Consider the following 9241-nt stretch of genomic DNA (forward strand, 5'->3'; position numbering starts at 1 on the left):
ACACATCACCATTTTATATCATTCTCAGAGGAAGATGATTTTAAAATACAACAGCAACATATTCTCAATAGTTTTAATTAAAATTGCTCTGCAACATTATATCATTATGATGTGTGTGTGTTTGCGTGTGTGTGTATGAACTTGCTGTATATTCAAATGAGATTTATCCCTAAGGAAAAACATGATGATGCTAGGTAGGGAATTCACCACAGCTTTATTCACATAACAGAGATAATTAAATAATTAGACATTCTCTAAAATATCAGAGCAAGTTAATTCATTTTTAACAGCATGGATTAGGAAGGTGATTCCCTAAATCCTAAAGAGAATATGATTCATTTGAAATTGAAGAAGAATAATTAGTGTCACTGCAGCGTGTGTGTGTGTCTACAAAATGCATCCCATTTTAATTTCAGGGTATACAGGAAACACTAAATTAGATTAGATGTGAAAACGACAAGCTAACATAATTTTAAAACTGATATAAAATATGTATACAAAATTTAGCATTATAATTTTCAAGTGTATCTAGTCACTTTAATTGGGGTTACTTTTAGTCCATCCAACAGAAAAAGTTTATACAATGGGTGCATAATTACTAACTGTAATTAGCATACTAAATGTTTGTATGCACTGAGTGCTGGTAAACTACTTAAAAATAGTTTGTTCATCTAAGTGGATAAACATTGCTCTGTAATCTTGCTTGTATTTTATCTTATTTATATTAAATAAGCATTTAAAATATATAATAATTTATATATTTACAATACAATAACATATATGTAAATCTATACATATATAATAAATATTTTATTATATTGATTATATTTAAAAAATATAATAACAAATATTTTCTACAGACATTGAAAAGGTAAAATGTTAGCCCATCTCACCAATTCCTTTATTCACTTAGTTACTCAATCAACAAAAATTACTGAGTAGCTGCTATCGAATGTTATGCTAAATATTGCAGCTATAATGAGGAATAAAAATAGAAACAATCATCTTGGACCTTAAGGTCCACTGGTGAAAGCAGTAATCAAATATTCACATAAATAAATGTAAAATCACAATTGTAGCAAGTTTTAAATCAAAGAAAAGTACATGGTTGTTGATAAACCATGATAGTAGAGTAATATGGCCCATGAAGAGAAATCATAACAAACTTATCTAAGGAAGTGAAACCGAAATGGCAAAAGAAATGTAGGAATGTCCTGTTTCTTATCCTTCATGTTATGGACTGCATTTTCTGACCAAGATATTGCCCATAATTTAACATTTTTTTTTTCTGCTATTGAGGTTGAACATTTTCCTACAGGCTTTTTTTCATGAATTGAACCTCATAAATTATTTATTTTCCTGATAAAGTTCTTTTCTCACACATCTTCCTGGGCCAATACTTCTTTTATAGACAGTAGAAATGCATGAAGAACACTATCTAGCAAAGTTGCGTGTTTATTTATTATTCCAAAAATATTTATTTACCTACAACTATAGGTTAAATTGAGTGCCCTCCAAGAAGATACATTAAAATCCTAACTCCAAGTACTTCAGAATGTGATCTTATCTGGAAATAAGACCATTTCAGACATAATTAGTTAAATTGAAATCATATTGGTGTACACCAATACCTTGATTTTGGACTTCTCGCCTCTAGAACCATGAAGCAATATGTTTCTGTTGTTTTAAGCCACCAGTTTGTGGTGCTTTATTATAACAGCCCTAAAGAATATAATCAGACACTATTCTAGGCACTTACTAGCTTGACTAACACTACAAGAAATGCAATGACAAAGAAAATATGATCCTTGCTTCATAAGAGCTTCTAATATATATATATACAAACTAACTTGAGGATAATGAAGAACATATTACGTTTCAATTAATATGTAGTAGAAATTTAAAATAGTTATATAAAATAACAAATTAGAAGACACATTGGAGATAATTGAATTTAAATGAGGTACAGAGACCATATGGAGCAAACACCTTCAATTCTGATAATCTAAACAAGAATTCAAATGGTCTCCCAAATATAACTTAGTCTCCCTAATGAGAAATGAATAGAATTAAAGCAGAATTTCTGGTCATATCAACACCAAGAAAATATCATGTACAATTAAAGTAGTCCATACATACATACATAGAAATTTAGTCAATTACAAATCCCCCTGCTTCTAGAGATTGAGGTCAAACACTTTAGGTTGTATGAATAATGTCATAGTAATTTAATTGCTAATTCTATTTTAATATATTATATTAAAATAATAGACTATAATGGAAATGTTATGGGAGTAGACATAATAAAATGTGGTAATTTATAATGTAAATAAAGGCAGTGAGTGGCATACACAGTGGGCCAAATTCTGCTCTTGGATGAACACACGAGGGTCCTATTAACATTAGAATTCTCGGTGTACATTCACATGAATAAGATGATTCTCAAGCACAGTCTTTCTCTAAATGAGCTACTGATTGTGATTTATAGATTTTCATATGAATCATATGAAATTTATACACACATATATTCATAATTTTGTAGTGGTCAGCCTAAATTTAGGGAATTAGTTCATATCTATCAGCTTTATTTTTTCATTGGCTTTTGTAAACAAAATAATGAGTACAATTCTTCCTCTCCTTCTAGGTATGGTCTTTGTGATATGATTTGGAAGCTTCTCCCATAAAGAGGTAGTCTTTTTTTTTTCTACCTCTTGCATCTGAACTTGGCTTTGTAACTTGCTCTGGTCAATGGAGTATTAGGAGACACATGAATAGTGTTTGCTTATTGGGAATTACCCTTTTTATGCTGCTAGGAAGCCTTCTGTCACCATATGAACAAGCGCAGGCTAGCCTACAAGAAGATGAAAGGCCGTGTAGAGAGAAAAGTCCCAGCATCCTTCACATCAGCACTCATAAACTCACTATTCACTTTCACATTATGTAACAAATAACAATTCTTGATTTGTTTAAACCACCCAAAGCTAGCAGCAAACTTAACATTATAGTCAGGTCCAGCCTTTTCTTTAAACATTGCAAGCAAACTTTTTGCTTTGGCCATGATCATCATGGTGTTGAGATGGGTATGAATCTATGTCTAGTCTTCAATCTAAGTCATTATAAGTTTCTCCATTTCTGATATAGGCCCTTCTTGAATTTTTGTTAGTTTCATTTTCTTCAGTGAAGCAGATTCTTTAGCAGTGTCATCACTTTGTTCTTGTTCTTCAAACTTACAGCGATGGTGAAATGGGATATGCCTGACTGGTAAGCAATAACCATCATTGATTTTCTACCTCTGCAGTCCTTAATCACTCTTAATTTTGTCTCCAGGTCAGCCATTTAATGTGGACTCTTACTGACAAGATTAGCAGTGAATTTTGTATGCTTAAGGGCCATGAAGAACAAAACAACACTAGATTCTATCAAACACAAGAGAAAATGATGTGATCAAGACACTGGGCAACCCTTGATATATGAGACTATTGCTGGCATAACATAGCATATTGTTTTACATCAAACCTTTTAATATAAGTATACTTTAGAAAAGGTATACTCTAAAATAATGATATGTTATAGCATAAGTATAGCATAGTAAATACATAAACCAGTTACATAGTTGCTTATTATCATTGTCAAGTACTCGGTACTGTACATAATTGTATGTGCTATACTTTTATACAACTGGAAGCACAGTAGATTTGTTTACACCAGCATCATCACAAACACATGAACAATGCGTTGCATTACATTATGATGCTATGATGTCACTAGGCAATAGAAATTTTTCAGCTCCATTATAATTTTATGGGACCACCATTGTACATGCAGTTCTTCATTGATCAGAAAGTTATGTGGTACATGACTGAAGTCTCACCTAATTACAGTTGTACTTTCTATGGTTTCAGTTGCCTTTGGTCAACTGCATTTAATGTCCAAAATGTTAAATGAAAAATTTCATAAATAAACAATTCAAAAGTTTTAAATTGCACAGCATTCTGAGTAACATGATGAAATCATGTGCTGTCTCGCTCTGTCTCTCCCTGGGAGTGAATTATCTCTTTGTCCAGCATATTCATTCTGTACGTAGAGTACAGTAAGATATTTTGAAAGTGAAAGACCACATTCACATAACTTTTATAACAGTATATTGTAATAATTGTTCTATTTTATTATTAGATCTTGTTATTAATCTCTTACTATGCCTAATTTATAAATTAAACTTTATCATAGGAGTCTTCGCAAATGAGAAGACTCTTTGATCAAGTGACACAGCTGAGTTCATTAGCCGCTTGGCAATATTAACAGACAGGACAAGTGTACTAGATTCCTGTGACCCTTGTAACATATTGTCACAAACTAGATGGCCTTAAAAAAATTATTCTCTCACAGTCCTAGAACTTCAAAAGATATCATAAGTGCTATACTTCCTCTGGAGGCTCTCTTTTTCCCGCTTCTGGGATGGGGGGCAGAGGAAACTCTTCTTTGGTTGTTATCACTTGAATCTCCACTTTTGTCTTTATATTACTTTTTTCTCTGTGTGTATATGTCATATCTCCCTCTTCCCTTTCTTCTGAATGCACATGCTTTTAGATTTAGGGTTTACCTGGATAAAATCTAGTGTAGTCTCTTCATCTCAAGATCCTTAACCTAATCATATCTGCAAAGACTCTTTTCCCAAATAAGATAACATTTACAGATTCTGGGGATTAAGATATGGACATTTCTTTGGAAGCCATTATTAGCCTTCTACAGCAAGCATGGGTGGGTTGAGTCTAACTCTATTTGGAAGAGAGAGAAACCTTTATTTTTTCTTTTAATTAAGAACCAGTGTGGAACAAAGAACTAACCTTTACTGAATATCTGTTAATTAGCCAGCACAGTTCTAAGTGCTTTTCATATATTCTCTCATAAATTTTCAAAGCAACCCTATAGGTAGGCACTGTTAGTTTCTCTAGTTTATAGAAAAGGTAACAGAAGTAGAGAAAGTTAATTTCACATAATAATGGTAGAAGCTGGATATTACAGTTCATCTTATGCACCAAACATTCAAAAGCTTAATGACATAAATCATTCTTTCACTTTAACTCACAATTATTTACTCCCCATTTTTCCATTTAACATATACTTACTGAGAACTTGATGTGTACTCAGCATGAGTCTTGATCCTGGGAATTCAGCAGTGAACAGGATAGAAAAGCTTTCTGTTCTCCAGTGTAGAATAGGAAAGACTTTTCTTCTACCCTCCTTGGTTCCATAGCTGGGTCTAGGAAATAAATTGACAACACTCAGATTAACAGACGAAAACATATACAAACGTAATATTTAATGTTAATATTATGTGTACTGGGGCATCATAAAAAAGTAATGATTCCCTCAAAAGTGAGATTTGAGGACTAAAATATGATTGTTAACCTAAAACAAAAGGCCTTTCAAAGTAAGAGGCAACAAGCATTTATTGGAGATCTAAAGAATAGCTATTTGGAAAGCACTGATTCAGGCAAAAGCCCAAATGATGTTCTGCTTATGAGATAAAGTCAATGGGTGTTTAAGAGATAGGGAAAGGGAACAATCACATCAATACAAGGAAGGCCAACTAAAATACGATTGTTAACCTAAAACAAAAGGCCTTTCAAAATAAGAGGCAACAAGCATTTATTGGAAATCTAAAGAATAGCTATTTGGAAAGCACTGATTCAGGCAAAAGCCCAAATGATGTTCTGCTTATGAGACAAAGTCAATGGGTGTTTAAGAGATAGGGAAAGGGAACAATCACATCAATACAAGGAAGGCCTTTCTATCGATGCAGAAAAGCTAATGTAGTGATGCTAATGTTAAACATTTTTAAAAAAATTTTCAGTCTGATAGCTATCAGTTTGGTAATTATAATATCTGCTTTCTTGCTATCTTTGCAAACAGTTCCTTGGGACACAGGTTGCTTTAGGCCCAGTCCAGAGTTTATTTTGCCCTGTTTTAGTATTTTAAACATTTTATTATTATTATTATTTCTATTTTTTAGATGAGGCAACCCTTGGTTGACCTCACAGATTGCAAGGACCTTGTCATCTTACAATCCCTTAGTTTTTATTTTTTATTTTATTTTATTTTATTTTACGCCTACAGCACTTGGTCTTCCTAGGTGGCCTCCCATCCAAGTACTAACCAGGCCTGACCCTGCTTAGCTTCCGAGATCAGATGGGATAGGGCTTGTTCAGGGTAACATGGCCATAAACTATTTCAAACATTTCAGGAATAAGATTTGCAAATCAATTCCTCTGGCATGGCAGCTCTGGCTCAATTTTAAAGTGGCTCCATTTAGTATTTTTGACACTGTATTAATAGGGGAAGAGGAAGAGGGATGTAAGGAATTTAGGGGAGAGTAAATGATTTTTAGCAGTGATGAATGGGCCCTTAGAAGAATAGATAGGAGATAGGAAATATTTAACAAAATTTGTCTAGGTGTGGTGTCGACTTCTAGTCTCCTCTCCTGTGATAAGAGTTAATCTTCCCTGGTTGATGAAACTCCCAGAGAGGGGATCTATGACAATGGGGTTCCTTTTGAAATATCTTTCTGTAGGCAGATAAGAGGAGTTCAGAGAATGTCCCTCCTTGTATATGCTATTTTAAAAGTGCCTGTTACTCAAAATAATTAATATACCAAAGCTACATAATTCGGGATGGTACATTCCTGAACTTTTTTACTAGTGAAGTTTAAATTTTAGTGTGTGTATGGTGGGGAGGGTTATAGACCACAAACATACAATTAAATCTGCAAGAAAAAAATATTAGAGTGGTGAGTGCTGAACAAGAAAATAAAAGCAGTGATGACAAAAAGTAAACTAGTAGGGCTGCTTTAGATTAGGTGGTGCTGAAAGCTCTCTGTGAGGAGGGAATCCTTCAGCTAAGATCTGAAAATGAAGAAAGGATCAGAAATGGGAAGATCACATGTTACAGCATTCTGAGCACAGCAAGAGCTAGTGCAAAAGCCTTAACTCAGAAATGACATTGGTGTGTTAGGTTGTTAGGGCTGCTGTAACAAAGTTCCACAAACTGGGTGGCTTAAATAACAGGAATTTATTGTCCTGTGGTTTTGGAGGCTATAAGTCTAAGGTAAGCTGTCAGTAGGGTTGCTTTCTTTTGAAGATTCTGAGAAAGAATCTATTCTGTTCCTGTCTCATAGTTTCTGGTAAGTTTTTGGCAATATTTGGCATTCCTAGGCTTATAGAAACATCATCCTGATTCCTGGCTTTATCTTCAAATGGCATATGTCCATGTGTGTGTCTAAGTTTCCCCTTTTTACAAGGACACCAGTCATAATTAACTAGGGGCTCACTCTACTCCAGATGACTTTATCTTAGCTTAATTAATTACATCTTCAATGACCACATTTCAAAATAAGGTGACATTCTAAGATGTTGGAGGTAAAGACTTCAACATAGGAATTTTGAGGGGATGCAATTCAACCCAGAACAGTATATTGTAGGAATGGCAAAAAATCCAGAGAGACAGAAGAGGTGTGGATAAGTCTGTTCCTCTGATAATTTTATGCTTACTTAATGCATGTAATTATGACATTTTCAATTACAAATATCAAAAATATATCTAATTGGTTGAAGCAATAAGGCATCAAATTGGCTTGTATACCTGGAAGAACAGAGATAGAATATAATTTCAATTCAGTTTCCTCAGGATTCTCAGGGTTAATCTTTCTTCTGTGTATTAACTTTATCCTCAAGCTGATATAAGAGGATAACATGGCTTTAAAAGAAAGAAGATCTTTATATCCACTCATGACAACATGCAGAGGGAGAGAATCAGCTTTTGAAAGCCACCCTGAATACCTCTCTCTTCCAATCTCAGTGGTCTCAAATGAGCCTCATAAACATTCCTGAATCAACCATTGACAAAAGAGATGGATTAACAGGGCTATGCCTACCCCTTTATCTGGGAGTTCCAGGCATAGGGATGCATAGATAAGGAATGGAGACTTCATTAAGGAAGAAGAAAGGGAAACTTAATATTAGACAACCAACAGTATCTGTTACGTTCACCAAGCAACATTTTGGTCTTACAAAATGAGAACCAGCTTCTGGATGCTCATGCATTCCCAAATTTATGACATGCTATGAGTACTACCCTGATTCCAGGCATCTTCTATATTTCATGTCTTCTTTATGATTGATTTCATCTTTCAGCTTAACAAATGTTTCTGAGAATTACTATCAAACAGACACTGTGATAGGTACTGGGGATAAAACAGTTCCTGAATTTGTGCAACTCACACTCTTATGTAGAAGATTGGCACATAAGCAGATAAATATAATATCGTATAGTGAATAAAAAACAAAGAAATATCATTCATACAATTTGAGGATTAAGAAAAGGTCTCTTAGAGGAGATGACATTAAACTGTGTTAAATGATTAGTAAGGGTTAAATAGGCAAGGAAAATGAGGGTGGGACTGGATAAGGGCACATCAAACTGAGGGAAGAGCAAGAGATGTTCACTGGTAAAGGCAAAATGATTTGGAACTAATGTAGAGCAAATCTAAGGAAGTAAGAAGCTGAAGATGAGACTAGAGAAGAAAATACTGGCAAAGACAGAGATATGTGGTTTGTATACCAGGTGAAAAGGGCTGAACTTGGAAGGCATTTAGGCATTAAACAGGGAAAATAATGTCCAGGCTTATAGAAGTAGGACTCTAGGGAAGGGGGCCAAAAAAGAAACATGTTAAATAAAAAAATAAAAAAAATAGTTATCTATTGGTTAGAGAAAATGAGGAGAGAAATCCAAGATTCTTCCATAAAACATTTCCTCTAATCTCTTAAATTCTGTCCCTGAAACCTGCAAATTAAAACAAAAGATAGATCAACAGGAGAAAAAATACACTTTTTATTTTTAATTTTATGTGTACAAGAGTTCCACAGAAAAGAAATGAAAACTCAAATAGGCAATTAGACTCAGAGATTTATATATCATTTTAACAAAGGGCAAGAAATTGTGAAGTGATTAAACAGAAGATGGAGGTGTTGGGATTCTAGGGGGGTGACTTACAAGAAGGTGACTAGGAAATGTATGACAGACAAGGTTGTTTAGTAAGGTTAATTATAAAAACACCTTTCTCAGATGATATGAATTGACTCCAATGATTAAGAGTCCATGATTAAGAGTCATTCTCCTCTTCTTGGTGTGAGAGAGGGGGACACCTTTAAGAATGAAAATTTACTTTACAAAAAGGAAAGTTATG

General features: G+C 33.9%; 1 pseudogene; it reads right to left on the reverse strand.

The window, feature by feature from the left end:
• Positions 1 to 6108: 6108 nt before the first annotated feature.
• On the reverse strand, positions 6109 to 6227 carry LOC112484369 (annotated as a pseudogene).
• Positions 6228 to 9241: the final 3014 nt, after the last annotated feature.

Source organism: Pteropus alecto, unplaced genomic scaffold (genome assembly GCF_000325575.1).
Source record: "Pteropus alecto unplaced genomic scaffold, ASM32557v1 scaffold75, whole genome shotgun sequence".
Lineage (NCBI taxonomy): Eukaryota > Metazoa > Chordata > Mammalia > Chiroptera > Pteropodidae > Pteropus > Pteropus alecto.